The following is a 17,719-nucleotide window of genomic DNA, read 5'->3' on the forward strand; positions in this document are numbered from 1 at the left end:
CCTTTTGTTTGTTTTAAACCTGCTATCTATTAATTTCATTTGGTGACCCCAAGATGAGGGTTCAAGCAATGTTTTTCCCAACGTCTTATGTCCACCAAGCAGTTGTTCTGGAGCATTAAGATTACAAGAGAAGATACCAGATTAGAAAGTTGCCAGCCTTTTACAAAATTTTTATCTGACTGCTTCCACTGTTTTTTCTTTTGTGGAAAAGTATATTTCCAAAGATGTGCACACAAGTATAACTCTGAATAAACAACAAGCAGAGCAGAAAATGCTTATTTCACAATATTCAAAACAAATATAACTGTTCAATCTGTCCCCACAAACAAAAAACCCCCAAACACCAGTCCTCAGTAGGGACTAATCCCACACCAAGTTTCAAATTTCAATCAAATAGACAGAATCCTGTCAATTTAGGATTGAATCTCAACTGGTTAACACATTACAAAAGCAATTTCCCTTCTCTGGATAGTCATATCTCTAATCCAAAATACTGCGAATAACCCACTTCCACTCTAACTTGATTAGCTTCATTAACACAAGCAACTTCTTCCTTATATATACTCCTGCTTCTGTAACTTCCACTCCAATTCATCTGATGAAAGCTTATGCCCTAACAAATCTGTTAGTCTCTAGGGGTACGTCTACATAGCAGTATTATTTTGGAATAATTGATTTTATTCCGAAATAACATAGTGCGCGTCTACTCTACAAGATTTTATTTCGAAATAATGTTGAGCTGAAGGACTTTTTACTCTGACTCATGGACTTCGATTCATGGTAACTCTCAATTCACGATGAATAAGGGAAGCCAAAGGAAGAGTGTTCTTCCTTTGACTTCCTAATGTGTGGACAGCGCCAAAAGCCACACTAAGCTATTTTCACCAAAGCTACGCAATTGACGTAGTAGCTGAAGTTGTGTAACTTAATTCGACTTTAGTCGTGCTGCGTAGACATACCCTAAGATGTCACAGGACTCCTTGTTTTTGCAGATACAGACTAACATGGTTACTCCTCTCAGACTTTTCATAAAAAATAGGTTATTTATTATAGTCATGTTTCCCTCATCTAAAAAGATTTTCCTCAAACATTCCCCACAAACATTCGCATCTGAACAGAGATCAAGCACAGAATGCTTTATGCCCTAAGATGAAAAGTGGAAAAAAATTAACTTATTTGCAATGTTAATATTCACTAGCAAGAAAATCATTAAGATAGGTAACAACTGAATATAATTTCAAATCTTTTTTCATCTTCATTGTGAGAGTTTGTAAAACACAGGTGGAAAAAATAAAGTTTAGAAAGCAGAAAAGTAAAGAGAAACTTATCAAAAAGCAAATGGTAACTTGAAAAAAAAAATTTACAGAAGCAAATGGCTTTCAGGTGACGGACACACATTGCTACGCTGAGCTGTCCACCACTTCTATTCATAGCAATTTCTGTCAAACCAGCATAACAATCCACCTCCAGCAAACTGTCTCAATCCTTGCCCATGCCATGGAATTCCTCCCCCACAACTTGTCAAGAGAAGACAAGCAGAAATTTGAAAGCACTGTGTCATTTTGCCTTCCAGACACTCTATGAGTAGCTGGATGTTATGAGTGAGGTTGAGGACTGTGTTTATTTTTCTGGCATGGATATTTTCCTGGCGCAGTAAATGTACTGTTAAATTTTGTGGTTGTCAGTTTCACAAGATTTAGTTTTGGTAGTGTCCTCTGGTGCTGTGGCACACTTTTTCTGAGGTGAAATTTGAAGACACATGATTTTAAGATTTTGTTAAATTTATTTTCAGTAAAAGTCACAGGCAATAAGCAAAAATTCATGGGAGCCATGACATGTTTGTGACTTTTATTAGCAGCTGGAGGTCCAGCACCACAGCCATGGATGGCAGGGCAGGTGGTGATGGGGGAAGGGAGAGAAAGCCTGGCCACAGAATCTTTACACATTATCATAAACTAAAGGGTTGAAAAGGAAAAAAGTCCATCAGTTTTGTATGAGTTTTCTCGTCTTTCACTTGGTTGCAGCTAAGCAATGGAATTCCCCCAAAACTCTTGCATATTTGACAGCAGGAAGATAGAATTACACATCTTTTTTTGATTATTATTTACCCATTCCACTTCCTCTGTCCCTCCTGAGCCTATCACACCTCTGCATTTCTTACACATCCAAGTCCTTTTCTCTTCTTACACATCCAAGTCCTTTTTTCTTCTTACACATCCAAGTCCTTTTTGACTCCACCATCTATTTCCCCTCTGTGCTAAAGATGTGATGGAAGGAGAGACACAAAGGGAAGAGAGAACATAAGAACATAAAAACATAAGAACGGCCATACTGGATCACACCAAAGATTCATCTAGCCCAGTATTCAATCTTCTGGCAGTGGCCATTGCCAGATGCCCCAGAGGGAGTGAACAGAACAGGTAATTGCCAAATGATCCCTCTCCTGTCATCTATTTCTAGCCCCTGACAGAGGAGCCTAGGGACACCATTTCTGCTCATTCTGGCTAATGGAACTAATTGATGGACCTAACCTGGTCTTCACAACAGGACTTTAACAGAGTTCAAAAGAGCTATAATACTTAAAGCCTTGTCTACACTACGACATAAAGCTGAATTTATTGAGGTTAATTTTTAGCACCCGATTTTTGTAAAATGGAAGGTGCATGTCCCCACTGGGTGCAAATATTTAATGTAGTTTGAAGTAGTGCATCCCCAGTAGGGTGGCTACTGCCGACGTTGAGAGTGATGCATTGTGGGTAGCATTCTCACTCTTTGCGTTCTAAGTTATTCTTCCAGTATACACTGGGATGGCAACTGTGCAGCGGGTGATTCTGGGTATATGTTTCCCATAATTCACTCGTTTCCCTCCTTCCCCCCATTTGAAAGCAATGACAAACAGTCTTTTCATGCCCTTTTCCCCCTGGTTATCCATACAGACACCATGACAGGGTAAGCATGGAACCCATTATGGAACTCGTCCAGGTGCAAAGTATTATGTCTATCATATTAAACATGGCACACCTTATGCTGGAGTATATCCAGAGCATAGCCAGGGTCTACTGGAATGCGAATCAATCTCAGGAGGCCATGAACATATTCTTCTACAAAGCACGTGAGTTGAATGAATGACAAATGCTGTCAGCATTCAATCTTTTGGACACAGCAGAATGCCAGTTTTGGTACTATGGGACAAGCACAGACTTGCGGGACTGCATTGTGATGCAGCTATGGGATGATCAGAAATGACTGCAAAACTTTTGTATGCATAGGGCCACTTTCATGGAAGTCTGCAAATTGCTTTCCCCCACCCTGTAGTACAGAAATACCAGAATGAGACCCACTTTTACAGTTGAGAAGTGAGTGGTAATAGCCCTGTGGAAGCTTGTAACACCAGACAGCTACTGGTCAGTTGGGAATCAATTCAGAGTGGGGAAATCTTCAGGGAGAACTGTTGTGTTCCAAGTAGCCAAGGCAATCAATACCCTTTTGCTACGGAGGGTAGTGACTCTAGAAAACATCCAGGACATAGTGGAGTGCTTTGCTGCAATGGGATTCCCTAGTTGTTGGGGTGATAGATAGAACTCATACCCCATCTAGGCACTCAACCATCAAGCCAAAGAGTACATAAACTGCAAGGGGCTCTTCTCAATGGTGCAGCAGGCGCTGCAAGGGCTGTTTCATGGATATCAACGTGGGATGGTTGGGAAAGGTACATGACGTGTGCATCTTTTGAAATGCCAATAGTGATACTTGGAGATTCAGCCTGACCCTTGCTCCTGTGACTCATGAAGCCATACACAGTCAGCCTGGACCACAGTAAGGAGCAGTTTAGCTACAGGCTGAGCAAGTGCAGAATGATGGTAGAATGTGCCTTTGGATATTTAAAAGGAGGTTTATCAGTCTACTGACTAAATTAGTTCTCAGCAAAAGCAACTTCCCCATTGTAGTGACAATGTGTTGTGTGCTCCTTAATATCTGTGAGAGTAACGGGGAAAGTTATATGACGGGGGAGGGAGAGGGGAAATCGATGCACTGTACCTAGCTACAAATTACGAGCAGCCAGACACCAGGGCAATAATGAGAGCATAGCAAGGGGTACTGCAAATCAGAAAGACTATGAAACACAACTTTATGAATGGTCAGACAGCGATATGAGTCATGCATGTTGCTCTTGATGAAGTGCCCTGCATTAAGCATGCTTGCTTGTAAAACCTGTAAACCCTCCAAGCCCTTCAACACAAGCAAAAAAGAGACTGTTTTTCAGAAATTATGTGTTTTTATTTAGGCAAGACAGCAAAGACATAAAAGGAGTCCAGGGTGGGATCTTTGGAGGGGAGGGTGGGATGGGAGGCAGATACATCACAACCGTCTGCTCTAGGAATTATCTCTGGAAATTGAGTGAGAGTAGCCCCTCCACCCCAGCACCTTCTGCGCCACTGGGAGAGGCGGCTATGGAACTCGGTGAGGAAGGAATGTGGGTCCACAAAGGTTGGAGGGGGTTCCTGTGCATGTGGCTGTCCTGGAAGGCTACCATCGCAACCACCAGGACCATCGATACTCTCTCCTGATTCTTCACTTCCAGTTCCCTGCACGCTCTCCTGTCCTCACACTTCGCTCGCATATCTGCAGCAGCGTATTTCTCCACTCACTTAACAAGTAGGAGGATTGCATTTACTCCTTGACCATGTCATCCCTAGTAAGTTTTCGTCTTCGGATTTGTAATAGCTGGTCAGCTAACAGAGCTGGGGAGCGTGCAGCATGGTCGGTGCTATACCACGGTAATGAAAAGTGGAGGGCAGATGTTACAGGGTATACATTGTTGAGCGTAAAACCTAATCTCTTAGCATAAAAGGAAGATTTCCCTAAAGTCAATTGGGGTGTGTTATGTACAATGCCACAATTATGATTTTAAGCACCCACTATGCAGCAAGTTCACCACTGAGATCTTAGGGGAGCACCTGGACTCGGTTTCGTGGCAGACATGGTAAGGGACATGCCGGGGCTCGAGCCAGGTGGGGGGAGGAGAGGGAGGGAATCCAGGCATGGCGGCAAGGCAAGGCAGGGGCTCATGTGTATTTGGCAATCCCCATTTGCCAGTGGAGTGGAAATTTTCATTCCTGCAGGAGCACTGGGTGGGAGTCCAGGCAGGGTAGGGGCTCAAGCCATGCTTCATTGGGGATGAGCAAATGGAGGTTTACTGAAGAGGTATAAGTTAATAGCTTCCCCTGCTTCATCCAGGTTTCCATGCACAATATCAGTCTTCTCCAAATCACACAGAGTGCTAAGAGTGGATGCTGAGTGCATGTGGCCAAAAACCTGGACCTTATGCTCTAAAGCTTTGTGCTGCAATGATGCCAAACCACTTACTGCTAGGGAAAGGCATCCTACTGTGGAGGACAGAATAAGGCAGACCTCTCCAGAAACCTTGTGAGGATAAAAGAGTTCCTCTATGAGACCTTTATGGAGATGTGCAAGGATGATTCCCACTCCATCTCATTAACAAGTTGTTCCAGGGACCCCACACTGTGTGTAGACAGTGGTTGCCACAGATTACACCCAATTGCCTTACCTCACTTGTAGCATGATAAAAAATGTGAACTCACCAGAAGTGACACTCCCAGCCCCCTTGACACCGGGGCCGGCTGCAAGATGTCCTAGGAGGAGAGGATTGTCTCCAAAGTTATACAAAGGTTCTGGCTATTGTTGAGATTGGCTGCCCCACTCGCCTGCTGACCACTGCCCTCCTCCTCATCCACACTGTCCTCCACGTTGCTGCCAGGGCTGCCAGAGGAGTGTTTGGGGAGGAATCCACGGACTTCACAGAAATTGTCACTATTTGATCCAAGGAAAATCAAATTCAAGAGCATATTGTGGGTGCATAATTAATGAAGTAGTAAAGCGACTCTCCCATCTGTTGCTAGGTGGAGTGGGATTGAAAGTTTCCAGATGGAATCAATATAGTCTGATCTCTATAGCACATTCATTTGGGCTTCTCTGGAGCAGCAAAAGTCTCCACAGAAACCAGGCTTGTACCCCAACCTCTATGGGTATGTCTACACTAGCTCGGTAGTTTGAGCTAGGTAGGCAAATGAGGGCAACCGGAGTTGCAAATTTAAATATCCTGGGCTTCATTTGTATCTTCCTGGGCGCTGCCATTTTTAAATCCCCCTTATTCCGAACTCCGTGCCCGTGGCTACACGCGGCACGGAATAGGCGGTTCGAATTAGGATCTTTAATTCAAACTACCGTTACTCCTTGTGGAACGAGGTGTACCGATAGTTTGAATTAGAGATCCCAATTCAAACTACCTACTCCGTGCCACATGTAGCCGTGGGCATGGAGTTCGAACTAAGGGGGATTTAAAAATGGTGGCGCCTGGGAAGATGCAAATGAAGCCTGGGATATTTAAATCCCGGGCTTCATTTGCAACTCCGGTTGCCCTCATTTGCCTACCTAGCTCGACCTACCGAGCTAGTGTAGACATACCCTGTGATATTTTCTAGAAAGTCAGCCATGATTCTGCTGAATGCAAGGTCATTTGGCTGACACATTTCTGTTTAGAGAGACAAGCTGGGTGAGGTAGTGTGGCCAGACAGGAATCCCCCTCTCCCTCGTAACATCCATCTTTGCTTGCCTGGAGCACACAGGGCATAGACAGAGCAGTAAAATCAGCATAGTCTTTGATGCCTTGACAGAAGGCCCGGATATGCTGGCTACTGTGATCCTGGATGGCTGTAAACAGAGATACACCAATTGCTGACCTAGAGGCTGCCGAGGAGTGCCCTTGACTGAAACCTATATTGATACGATCACACAGCCGTCCGCGGGGGGAGGAATCTCCCACCCAGTAAAGAATGTCCAGTACTCACAATTTAGTTATCTCTCTTGCAAGTGTAAATTAAGTTGAAACTCCCTTGTAAGAACTGGTGTCACAAAGACGGACCAGTACAATTTGGCCTCTTAGATAAGAAAGAGGATACAGGCCCCTATGGGTATAAAGATGGGTCCAGCAGCTCACTGACTCTGAGCGTCAATCTACCATCTATCTGCTGGTCAGGTGAGGCGATTGGCCTCCCGAGGTTCCACGGGGATGCCCACCTCATATTCATACTGGCCCTGGCCTGATACGCTGGAGTCGAGAGGCACAGAAGGGGGTAAAAATTGTACCTGGATGTGGTCCTTTGTCTTAAGTGTACACATAGACTTAGAGCTCTTTAAAGATTAAACTGTCACTTGGTACCATTATTTCTATTTTCTATTTTTATTTTCTTTTTAACCATTTTTAAGATCTATATTTGCTAGCAGTTAAGAAATAGAGCAATAGCCATTGTAACCATATGATTTATACGCTTCTTTAATAAACCTGTAACTGTTTAAGCTTTAACCTGACTCATTCAGTTGCTGTAACAGAACCAAGCACAATTTAAAAGAACTACAGCCGGTCATAAGGGACAGATACAGGCAGAGCTGGGCATTTGGATCGTGTTGCTTCCAGGGGACAGATCTGTAGGGGCATCTCTCAGCCTTCCCTAGGCTGCCCGCTGCGAAGGGATCATGTATCCTAGTAGTCAAAATCTGAGGTGTAATAAGCTCTCCCTGTAAACTCTAGGGCATCTGTCAGCCTGTTGGCTGCCCACCGCGAAGGGACCTGGTCCTAGCGGTCAAAGACACGGATGTTAAACTTCTCAGGGTGCCTGTCAGCCTTCCCTAGGCTGCCCGCTGCAACAGGACCTTGTGTCCCAGCAGTTGAAGACTTGGGTGCAACACACACACACACGCACTGCCCTGACCATCGGCTGACAGGTAGTATCTCTTATTGGACCAACGTCTGTTGGTGAGACTCTGAGTAAGAGCTCTGGATAAACTCAAAATCTTGTTTCTCACCAAAAGAAGTTGGTTCAATAACTGATATTACCTCACCCACTTGGTCTCTCTCGTATCCTGGGACCAACACAGCCTCAACAACATTGCAAATATTTCTGTTCAGGCATATTTCGCTGTATAAAACTTCTTACTTCACCATTCCACTTGTAGCTCTGATTTGCTCTTCCATAACCTAATGAAAGAGTCTGTGATTATGGAAAGCTGGCCTTTATTCTTCCTTGTTAATTCAATAAAAAAAGTCTCCTTTACAACTTGCTTTTTAATTTGACTGCTCTTTTAACCTCATTTTTTATTTTTGCACATAACTAAGTCAATTCCATTATTCAACAAATTTAAGCATACCTTTAAGATTTCACATGTAATTATATCTACTTTCTGGAGTTCCTTTGCCATCTATAAGTCCCTCTTTTATTTATTATATGTTGGGATTCTTTTAAAAAGGATTTGATATACCCAACTCATCTTTCATTTTTACTTGTTTTCTGTTGGTGCTTCCATAATTGTCACTTCAGTGCTTGACTTAATTTAAGACTTAACTCTTAGAGATTTCTTCAGCATGATCTTATATGTATAAAATGGGAATGGAAAAGTTTCTTTGTCATTCAAAAAGAAAGTGTAATGATGTCAGTGATAGCTATAGGTCACATCTCATAGCATCGGATGCTAAAATCCATTCAACAATTCTATTCCCGATCATCTGACTTAGTCTTGCTCTGAAATTCAGAATCTGAAGAGTCTGTGTTAAAATTTGGGAATTCCACCAAGTTTGCTTCCAAGAAGAATAGGACTATCAAGTTTTAGTGATTTCATCTGCTGCAGGAAAAAGTGCAGATAGTGAACTCAGCATTTGGCAAATGAAAGAAAGGAAGGATCAGGTAATATTTTTATGTTTTTGCGTGCAGTTTTGTTAATGATTGGGAGATAATCCCAACATAATTTTTTGTTTGTATAAAACAGTCTGCCAGTCTCCTTTAAAAAGTGAGATTTCCTACCTAAAGTTGTTATGGTTTGATTCTGCATAAAACTGCAGCAAATCCTCTTTTTAGTAAAGCTTCTAATGCTGTGACTGCACTAGACTGTTGCTTCCACTAGTGCAGCTTTTCTAGTGAGTGCTATCATGGACTTCACTGGGGATTACAATCACAGGCATTTTAACTCAAGAGCAAATCTAAATGGCGAGGTTGTTAAAACAATGGAAGCATCGAGAATTCTGTCTTAGTGCTCCCACCATTGCAACCTTCAGTGGAACTGCTCTCAAGGGAAACTCAAATGGCTAGAGTAGACAGGCCTATTTGTCCATTTACTGCTATGAGCCCAGCTGCAAAATGCACATTCAGCAGTAATATGGAAGCAACAGAAGAGCTAAACTTCAGCAAATCCACATTTACCTTATAGCCAGCAGGCTATCTAGCTAGAAGTAGAGACTGTGCCACAAAATGATAAAAATACTATGGTGGATAAAAGTGCATTTTCTTTTTTTAAGTTTTGTGTGCTTCCTGTTTTATATTCCTCATAAGAATGGCCATACTGGGTCAGACCAGAGATACATCCATCTAGCCCATATCCTGTCTTCCGACAGTGGCTAATGCCAGATGCCCCAGAGGTAGTGAACAGAACAGGGAATCATCAAGCAATCTCTCTCTCGTTACCTATTCCCAGCTTCTGACAGAGGCTATGGACACCATTTTATCTAGTTCTTTCTTGAACCCTGTTAAAGTCCTGGACTTCACAACTTCCTCTGACAAGGAGTTCCACAGGTTGATTGTGCGCTGCATGAAGAAAACTTCCTTTTGTTATTTTGAATCTGCTACCTATTAATTTGATTTGGTGACCCCCTAGCTTTTATGTTATGGGAAAACAGTGTTACTTACCTGTAACTGTTATTCTTCGAGATGGGTTACTCATGTCCATTCGAATGAGGTGCATGCGTGCCGAGTGCACGGTTCCCAGAGCATTTTTTCCCAGCAGTACCTATCGGGCCGGCAGGTTGCCCCCTGGAGTGGCGCCGCTACAGCAGAGCATAAGTACTCCTGCCAGCCCTCCCCCTCCTCAGGTCCTTCTTGCCGGAACAACTCCGACACAGGGGAGGTAGGGGGGGAATCAAATGGACATGAGCAACACATCTCAAAGAACAACAGTTACAGGTAAGTAACCCTGTTTTCTTCTTTGAGTGATTGCTCATGTCCATTCGAATGAGGTGACTTCCAAGTTAGCCCCCCGGAGGTGGGGTTGGAGCCACCTTTTTTAGCTAACAGAACAACCACATCAGTATTCAAGTACAAACAGTAACTTTAATCAAGCAGTGCAACCATAGACCGTAACACAGAACTCAAACAGGTAGGCACAGCAGGCACGTAACACTACAGCGTGCCACTCATCCATCCCCCTTTCCATTTCTGTTTTACAGAATAGAGCCCAACACCGCTACACCCGAGGTGGAATCTTCCCGCGCCTGTTGAGTGAGGGCATAATGCTCGGTAAACGTACGGACCAAGGACCACGTAGCAACCCTACAGATCTCAAGAATTGGGACTTGGACCCCAAAGGCTACAGACAAAGCGCGCGCCCTAGCGGAATGTGCTGATACGCAGGGCGGCTCCCTGTGTGCCAGAGCATAGCACTCCCTAACGCAGGAGGATATCCATCCCGACAGCCTTTGGGCCAAAACCAGTGTCCCTTTCACCTGCTCATCATAGGCAATAAACAACTGTGATGATTTGCGAAATAGCCTTGTTCTGTCTATATAAAATGCCAGTGCCCTTTTCGCATCCAGGGAGTCCACCGACCGTCACGGGCGGTAAGAAGGAACTAAAGAGGGGGAGGGCCAGCAAGAGTACTTATGCTCCGCTATAGCAGCACCACTCCAGGGGGCAACCTGCCGGCCCGACGGGTACCGCTGGGGCAAAAATGCTCCAGGAACTGTGCACGTGGCACGCATGCAACTCATTCGAATGGACATGAGCAATCACTCGAAGAAGAACAAGTAAATAACTTTTCCTTATTCACTTTTTCCACACCTGTCATGATTTTATAGACCTCTATCATATCACCCCTTAGTCTGCTCTTTTCTAAGATGAAAAGTCCCAGCGTTTTTAATCTCTCTTCATATGGGACCCATTCCAAACCCCTAAGTAATTTTTGTTGCCCTTTACTAAACCTTTTACAATGCCAATTTATCTTTTTTGAAACGAGGTGATCACATCTGTATGCAGTATTTAAGATGTGGGCATACCATGGTTTTACATAAAGGTGTTCTCTGTCTTATTCTCTACCTCTTTTTAAATTATTCCTACCATTTTGTTTGCTTTTTTCACAACCACTGCATACTGAGTGGATGTTTTCAGAGAACACATGCACATTTAATAGTAGAAGCGTGTACATCACTGCATTCTGAATTTTTTACTTTTCACTTATTTAATTCAGTCGAGCCCAATGAAAAATCTTGCACACTTCTCCCTCCTCCCTCCCCTGCCTGAATGGTTAAAATTTGGCAAAGATATAGTAATTGTAGCAAAATGCAGGACAATGTAGCACTTTAAAGACTAACAAGATGGTTTATTAGATGATGAGCTTTCGTGGGCCAGACCCACTTCCTCAGATCAAATAGTGGAAGAAAGTAGTGACAACCATATATCTGTATCTGTGCGAGTTTCTTCGTATGGTTGACTACTTTCTTCCACTATTTGATCTGAGGAAGTGGGTCTGGCCCACGAAAGCTCATCATCTAATAAACCATCTTGTTAGTCTTTAAAGTGCTACATTGTCCTGCATTTTGCTTCAACTACCCCAGACTAACACGGCTACATTTCTATCACTATAGTAATTGTAGGCATCCTTTACCAGACAGGCGTCTGAATTTAATTAGGAGTGTTCCCGTTGGGAAGATCCTGAGTGCTGCAATTCAGTGATGGAGCCTACAACTCCCACGATGCCTTGAAGGACAGAGAGGGAAACTTCTTTCCTGGGGAAGGCAGGGAGAGCATGCCATGGGCTCTTTTGGAGAAATGTTGAGATTACTTTTCTGGAGCTTTACCCATGCCAAGAGCTCCTTCAAGGAAGCCAGAAGCTGCTACTGAGAGCCTGCTGGGGCTTGGATTAAGCAGGGAGCCTCAGAGACTGTTGACAGGCTTCACTGGAGTCAGGACAGAAACAGTTGCTGACTGAGGTGGGCCTGCAGTGCAGGCAGCACCAGTAACCACTGCCTTTCTGTTTAGAGAAGTGCTTGCAAAGGAACAGGGACAGCAAAGAGACTTCAAGGGGCTGAGTCTGCAAAAAAGTGGAATGCTCTTTTCATCTAATCAGAAGCCAAAGTTGCTGACATCCGGTTAATACAACTCTAATCTTCAAAACGGGTGCGCAATTTGGAATGATCCTAAATTAGATATGATCTGCCCATTGTTAACTTGGCTAGACTGATTCACTAGACCAGTGTTTCTCAAACTGTGCTCCACGGAGCCCCAGGGCTCCGAGAGACATCTCCAAGGGATCCACGAGGTTGACAAACTGGAAACATCAATAGGTACAACACATACAATCAATGGACTGCTGGGGCTCTGCATAAATTTTTACGCATGTAAAGGGCTCCGGAGCCCAAAAGTTTGAGAACTGCTGCACTAGACCAGTGGTTCTCAAAATGTGGTCTGCAGACCACTAGTGATCTGTGGCTGCCTTCAAGGTGGTCCACAGCTCGAGCTCAGCCCCCTCCTTCCTCCTGCAGTGGGGCATCTGTGCTGGCACTCCAGCCTCATCCTCCCTCCCCTGTGAGATTGAAGCACCAGTTTCCTGCTGGGAGAGGGAGAGGACAGAGAAAGCCCTGAGCCTCATTGTCTGATCCAGCTCACAGGGAAGAAGCACTCCTCTGGCCAGGGCAACAGCAGTGCACAGGAGCACTGCCTGGAGGCTTTCCCCGCTACTCCCATTGGCCAGAACCTGGCCAATGGGAGCAGCAGGAAGCCGTGCCTCGGAATGGTGCGGGGCATGAAGACAAGTAAATGCGTCCCCACCCCCTCATGCCCAGACCCTGCACCCCCAGTCCTCTCACGCACCCAACCTGCCAAGATCCTGCACCAATAGCCTGCTCCTGCACTCTCCCCCTTGGTAACAGACCCTTTCCCCTGCCTATTGTTGCACCCACCCTTGCTTCTGCACCGCCTCTTGGCCACACACTGCACCTTCCCATGCTCTTGCCCCTGCCCCTACCCAGACACCCTACTCCCAGCCTGCTCCTGCATCCTACCTCCCATACAGACATTGCACCCTCACCCCCTCCATCACCCTACCTCCTGCCCAAATCCTGCAGCCCTGTCCCACACACTGAACCTCCCATTTCTGTTCAAACCCAGAGCTTAGGGGAGGGTCCACAAAATCCACTAACCCTGGAACCTTAGAAGAGTAAATCTGGCCTATGGGAAGCTCGGAACCTCCGTCAACCCTCTCCCTCCCGCAGTGGAGCCAGAGCAGGGAAGTGTCTCAGTTGAGGGCAACATCAGTCATATGTGGGGTTTTTTAGAGGGGTTTTCTTTTTTTTGATTTCTTACCTGTGTGGTCTCTAACTGATTTTTCTGTGGTTCAGTGGCCTGCTACCCAGAAAAGGTTTCCCACCTATGCCGTAAATAAAGAAAACATGGGACTCTTTTGTGTTGAACATAAATTAATATTTTACATTATTTAAAATGAAGTTCGATAAACTAACATTAGAGAGTTAAATCACTTAGTCTGTTTAATAATTTAAATTAATATTTGCTTTCTTACTGGTTAAATTAAACCACTCTCCCTAGCTGCAGCACTAGCAAAAAGGCTCAGCATCATTTTATAATTAACGGCGAGTTTCCATTAGCAACTGGTGGTCCATGAAAAGGATTGTCTTGAGCCAGGTGGGCTATGGGCCAAAATTCTGAGAACCACTACACTAGACCAACTGATTGTTATCCCCGGCTACAAAATCTTCAAGCATGCACTTGCAATCATTTAGAACTCTGAAATCCAGAAAAGTATGCACTCAAGGGCGATGTTCCCTCTCACTTTTTCCATCCATGTGCAGAATAAATGTTATGTGCACTGAGGCATGTGCAGATGTGCACCAACAGTAGAAACATATGCTGTTATCTGTGGGCACTCTGGGTGCTCTGCTAATCAGATGGACATCATCTGAAGCATCTGAATCTCTCCTGGGTGGCTGCCCAAGCTTTTCAGCTTACAGGGAATACTGCTCAGGTGGAATAAATTGTGACAGTATAAATGCAGTTATATAAGTTTAATTTACTATTGTAAACTGTATTTGTTAATTGATTTGCACCTCAAATAGCATATTGTATCCAGTTCTGGGTTCCACCTTTCAGGAAAAATGAATAAAGTCCAGGGAATGGGGGAAAAAAAAAGTATTAGCCGTCTAGAAAACAGGATCTATGAGGGAAGACAGAGAGGACTGGATAACAATTTTAAGGTACATAGAACATTATTACAAGGAGGAAGGAGAAAAATTGTTTTCTTTGACTTCCGAAGATAGGACAAGACGCAATGGGCTTAAATTATAGCAAGGATAGTTTTGGTTGGATATTAGGAAAAGCTTCCTGTCAGGATGGTTAAGCACTAGAATAAATTGCCTAGGGAGGCAGTGGAATCTCCATCATTGAAAAGTTTTGAGAGTAGGTTAGACAAATACTTGTCAGGGACATTCTAGAGAATACCTAGTCCCCCCATGAGTGAAGGTGACTGGACTGGATGATCTTTTGAGGTCCCTTTCAGTTCTATGATTTATCAAACTGTCGCTTGGTGATCTAAATTAGTGACATTTAATGTCAGTCTATTATACAATGTTAAGTAAAGGTAAATTAACTCTAAGCATATATTATTTAAAATTTGTATTTTTGAGTTAGACCCATTGCACAGATTATCCTAGGTTTACTCCTGGAGAATCCCAAAGGTGAACCAGTGAGTGTGTACAGGGTCCAGCCAGGTGGAGGCACTAACTAGGGATGCTGAAATGTGTTTGTGTAAATGTGTATTTACACTGAAATTTTCAGCAGGCAACATTTACACATGGAGGTTGGAGGGAGGTGGGCGCCAGTGTTCTCATGGAGCTAGCTTAAAAGTCAGCTCCCTACACGTATCGGCTTCCACCTCCCCCCGCCCCAACTTCCACGCTGCTGCCTCTGAGCCCAGGCTCATCAGTTAACTGTGTACTCGGCTACATGTTCCCATCCCTAGCACTGACCATTTTAATTCCTACACATCCTGGCTAACAGCCATTGATGGACCTATCTTTCTGAACCCTATTGAAGTCCTGGTCTTCACAAAATCATCTGGCAAGGAGTTCCACAAGTTGACTGTGTGTTGTGTGAAGAAATACTTCCTTTTGTTTGTTTTAAATTTGCTACCTATTAATTTTATTTAGTGATCACCTTGTTCTTGTGTTATGGGAGTAAATAAATAATTTTTCCTTATTTACTTTTTCCACACCTGTCATGATTTTATAGACCTCTATCATATCCCTCCTCAGTCTCCTCTTTTCCAAGATGAAAAGGTGGAGAGAAGATTCCCAGCAATCCAACTCCTTTACTGTGCCTGAGCACACAAGTGAATGTTGCCTGCTCTTGAGTAAACCACAGGGGAAGGGGGTGGGTGGGTTACACAACTAAGAGGGTCTTATGATGGAAACATTGGCCAATTTTAATAATACACGGTACTAACAGCTACCCCTATAATCAAACAAATAATAAAATAATAACAGAAGGTAGATCTAGGGATATAAAATCCCATTTAATCAGTAAACCAGTAAAACATAAGGTTTACATGCTTAACTGATTAAGTGGGATCCAGGGTGGGGGACCACTTCAGCCCAGCTAGAGCTGCCCTCAGTCCAAGGGGCTCCCAGCTCCCGCCTCAGTCCGCGTGGCCCCTGTGGGGCTGGAGCAGCCGTGAGTCCATAGCAAGCCACAGGTTATCTGGTAAGGGTGATGCTCTTGGGCTGGTTATCTGGTAAGGGTGATGCTTACCAGTAAACTGATTACCTGTTCACATCCCTACATAGAATTAGGCCCTAACAGTAAAAGATGCCAGGAAAACAATGTGGCTGACAGAAGTTAGCCAACCAGTTCAAAATAGGAAACTGTGATTTGCTTAAGAGGATGCTGGGAAAGCAGAAAATCTGGTTTTCAAAAGCAAGAACATAGTAGGAGGCACACACCGTAAGTGTGATTTTCTTATCTTTCTACTTATTTGTTTCTGTAGAAACATTTCCTTATAGCTAGAGACAGGAAATTAGGCAATATACAAATTTACTTTAAAAAGACAGCTTTGCTTTCCCTTCCTGTCCATCTCTAAAATTTTCTGATTAGTATCTCTGACAGGGTACATGTTTGTGGGTTTTTTTTTAATTAGATTAGGATTTTTTGTTTTTAAATAAGGGCAAGATATAACTACTGGAGTAAGTACATTTTCTTCTAAATTGATGTGTTCTAAAACCAGCATGCTAAGTTACTGAAGAACAAGAAATAACACTTAGAGATAGCCTCATACTATTTCCTGATAGTGTGGGAGTGGAGAGCTTTATAAACATAATTCCCCAAAAACTCAATATACTCAAAAACTCAAAATTTCTAACTGTACAATCCTGCCAGTGTTCCCTCTAAGCTGTGAAGCAACACTCACCCACAGCTGCTTAATGAGTCCCGCCCAATCAGGGGCTCAGGGCTTGCACATGGTGCTGCCTGGCCGGGGGGGGGGGGGGAGGGAAGAAGGGGGCAATTCTCCTGCAGCGACAGCAGCAGCTCCTTGCTGAGGACAGAGCAGCGAGACTCTGCCAGTTGAGAAGCGCCTGTCCATGGCTGCTGCAGCTCCAGCAAGCATACCCAGAGGACTTCATGTCCCGCACTGGAGGACAGGCAGACACACACACAAGCAGACACACAAATAAACTCTCTGAAATATATAGTAGATAGCTGTCCCTTTCTCCACCCCTGCCTTCGGCTCACCCAATGAAGTTATAGCTATCCTGGTCCCCATCTTTGGCCTCTTGCTGCACCCTGTGGTCATTCTGCTGTATAGCTGTCCCTCGTACCAGACCCTGTTCCTTCCTATTTTATGAGAAACAATTGAATTTCAGGCACATCCCATTGTTCTGGCACAACCATACCCTTACCTTGCTTTAAGTTATGATAAGAGGAAAGCAGCATTCCAAATGTGGTGGTCCTAGCTCTTAGAGTATGTCTAGACTACAGGCTTTTGTCAACAGAGGCTTTGTCGACAGATACTTTCGACAAAACTTCTGTCGACAAAGAGCATCTAGACTACATTCAGTTCTGTCGACAAAGCAAGCCGCTTGTCAACATGAGAGTGTAGATGCAAAGGACAGTGTAGATGCAATAATGCCTTCTGTCGACAGAACTCTGTCAACAAAAGGCATTATTCCTCGCAAAATGAGGTTTACTGCCGTCGACAAAATTGACGAGTTCTGTCGACATTATGTCGACAGAACTCGGCGGTAATGTAGACGCAGGTATAGTTTTGTCGACAAATGTCGATTTTTGTTGACAAAATCCTGTAGTCTAGACACACCCTTATTGTTTAGGAGGAGTTTTTGAACAAATAGACTTACAGACGGACAGAGAGATACACATCTCTAAAATATATACAAGTTGGACCTTCCTGATCCAGCACCCTCAGGACCTGACTGGTCCCAAATGAGATTTGCCAGACCAGGGGAGGCTTTTTCCCTCCTGGCTTGTGCTAAACTGCTGTCCCTCCACCCTACTCCATGCTTGGGAGGGCCAAGTCCACCCCACTGCTGCCTGGTCACTCCCTGGCCCCACTGCGGCTGGTGCTGAAGCTGCATGGC

The 17,719-nt window shown here is 44.2% G+C and overlaps 1 protein-coding gene across 10 annotated transcripts in view; it reads right to left on the reverse strand.

The window, feature by feature from the left end:
* ZMYND11 (zinc finger MYND-type containing 11) overlaps positions 1-17,719 on the reverse strand; it is a 181,051-nt gene that overhangs the window by 112,356 nt on the left and 50,976 nt on the right. For 2 of the 10 annotated variants that reach the window (XM_075922722.1, XM_075922721.1), the window contains one exon: positions 13,422-13,485. The exons of 7 other annotated variants lie outside the window; for them this stretch is intronic. The gene's annotated coding sequence lies outside the window, so the exon portion shown is untranslated. Of the gene's footprint in view, positions 1-2,108; positions 2,258-13,421; positions 13,486-17,719 lie in introns of all 10 variants that reach the window. One more of the 10 variants, XM_075922720.1, reaches the window with a different exon arrangement.

The sequence above is a fragment of the Pelodiscus sinensis genome, chromosome 2, assembly GCF_049634645.1.
Source record: "Pelodiscus sinensis isolate JC-2024 chromosome 2, ASM4963464v1, whole genome shotgun sequence".
Classification (NCBI taxonomy): domain Eukaryota; kingdom Metazoa; phylum Chordata; order Testudines; family Trionychidae; genus Pelodiscus; species Pelodiscus sinensis.